The 2,500-nt window shown below is 45.7% G+C and overlaps 1 non-coding gene across 1 annotated transcript; it reads right to left on the reverse strand.

Annotated features, from left to right (window-relative positions):
* Positions 1-370: 370 nt before the first annotated feature.
* LOC125076805 lies at positions 371-2,273 on the reverse strand. Its single transcript, XR_007120708.1, has one exon. It is a non-coding gene; the product is annotated as a small subunit ribosomal RNA (ribosomal RNA).
* Positions 2,274-2,500: the final 227 nt, after the last annotated feature.

The raw sequence follows: 2,500 nt of genomic DNA on the forward strand, positions 1-2,500 counted from the left end.
TTTTTTTTTTTTTTTTCGTTTTTTTCTCTTATTTTTAGTATACAGAGAAAAATTCAAAAAATTAAAAAAAAAAAAAAAAAAAGTTAAAAAAAAAAAAAAGTACAAAAAAAAAAAAAAGAAATATACATTTTATTTGAAGATGACGATGTGCGTTAACACATCGTACTTTCCTTGAAATCGACATCGAAAAATATCAGAATAGGACGCGTTACACGACTCTGGACTCTGACTCGGACACACTGCTGTGTGAGAGAGAGAGAGTGAGAATCGCGTCCTCGCATCGAAACGACACATTCCGAACGTCGATATTTGTGTTTTACAATTTTATTATCGTTCATTATCGCACTCTTTCGAGATTGATAATTTACGTTAATGATCCTTCCGCAGGTTCCCCTACGGAAACCTTGTTACGACTTTTACTTCCTCTAAATGATCAAGTTTGGTCAACTTCCCAGCAACGCCGACGGCCGTGAAGCCACCGCGTGTCGGTCCGAAGACCTCACTAAATCATTCAATCGGTAGTAGCGACGGGCGGTGTGTACAAAGGGCAGGGACGTAATCAACGCGAGCTTATGACTCGCGCTTACTAGGAATTCCTCGTTTATGGGGGATAATTGCAAACCCCAATCCCCAGCACGAAGGAGTTTCAACGGGTTGCCCGGGCCTCTAGGCCAGGGAGAACATGCTGATTCCTTCAGTGTAGCGCGCGTGCGGCCCAGGACATCTAAGGGCATCACAGACCTGTTATTGCTCAATCTCGTGCGGCTCGAAGCCGCCGGTCCCTCTAAGAAGAATTTTAATACGCCGCCAGTGAGTTGCTCGACCGAAATCGAGCACACCTAAATGACGACGCCTATTTAGCAGGCTAGAGTCTCGTTCGTTACCGGAATTAACCAGACAAATCGCTCCACCAACTAAGAACGGCCATGCACCACCACCCACCGAATCAAGAAAGAGCTATTAATCTGTCAATCCTTCCGGTGTCCGGGCCTGGTGAGATTTCCCGTGTTGAGTCAAATTAAGCCGCAGGCTCCACTCCTGGTGGTGCCCTTCCGTCAATTCCTTTAAGTTTCAGCTTTGCAACCATACTCCCCCCGGAGTCCAAAATCTTTGGTTTCCCGGAAGCTGCCCGCCGAGCCATTGTAGTAACGTCGGCGGATCGCTAGATGACATATTTACGGTTAGAACTAGGGCGGTATCTAATCGCCTTCGAACCTCTAACTTTCGTTCTTGATTGATGAAAACACCTTTGGCAAATGCTTTCGCTGATGTTCGTCTTGCGACGATCCAAGAATTTCACCTCTAACGTCGCAATACGAATGCCCCCAGTTATCCCTATTAATCATTACCTCGGAGTTCTGAAAACCAACAAAATAGAACCGAGATCATATTCTATTATTCCATGCACGAAATATTCAAGCGGCATTTTGAGCCCGCTTTGAGCACTCTAATTTGTTCAAAGTAAAATTGTCGGCCCATCTCGACACTCACTGAAGAGCACCGCGATAGGATTTTGATATTGAACCGGCGTTTTACCGCCGGCTCACCGACGATATGCTCCGCAGACGTGTCAGTATCACCGCGGATGCGGTGCACCGACAGCGCGGCGCACAAATGCAACTACGAGCTTTTTAACCGCAACAATTTTAGTATACGCTATTGGAGCTGGAATTACCGCGGCTGCTGGCACCAGACTTGCCCTCCAATTGTTCCTCGTTAAAATATTTAAAGTGTACTCATTCCGATTACGAGGCCTCGAAAGAGTCCCGTATCGTTATTTTTCGTCACTACCTCCCCGTGCCGGGAGTGGGTAATTTGCGCGCCTGCTGCCTTCCTTGGATGTGGTAGCCGTTTCTCAGGCTCCCTCTCCGGAATCGAACCCTGATTCCCCGTTACCCGTGACAACCATGGTAGTCGCAGAAACTACCATCGAAAGTTGATAAGGCAGACATTTGAAAGATGCGTCGCCGGTACTGGACCATGCGATCGGCAAAAGTTATCCAGATTCATCAAAATTAACGACTTCGGACGAGACGCCCTCCGTCGATTGGTTTTGATCTAATAAAAGCACTCATCCCATCACTGGTCAGAGTTCTGATTGCATGTATTAGCTCTAGAATTACCACAGTTATCCAAGTAACTGAGTAAGATCTAAGGAACCAAAACTGATATATTGAGCCATTCGCGGTATCGCCTTAATACGGCTTGCACTGAGACATGCATGGCTTAATCTTTGAGACAAGCATATAACTACTGGCAGGATCAACCAGGGAGCTAACCGAGACTTGTTGAAGTCGTCAATTACTCTTCTCGTTTCATATTCGCATATAAAATACACACAAACTTATGCATGCATGTACAATATACGCACAGTATGAAACGAGCGTCTCACCGTATCGTCGATCGCGTTAGACGCGATAGATTTTAACGGTTGACTCTTATAAAAATTTATATGAGACACAAACGCGCTTTAAGCACGCGCGCGCGCGTGCGCTATAAT

The sequence above is a fragment of the Vanessa atalanta genome, unplaced genomic scaffold (genome assembly GCF_905147765.1).
Source record: "Vanessa atalanta unplaced genomic scaffold, ilVanAtal1.2, whole genome shotgun sequence".
In the NCBI taxonomy this organism is placed as follows: Eukaryota; Metazoa; Arthropoda; class Insecta; order Lepidoptera; family Nymphalidae; genus Vanessa; species Vanessa atalanta.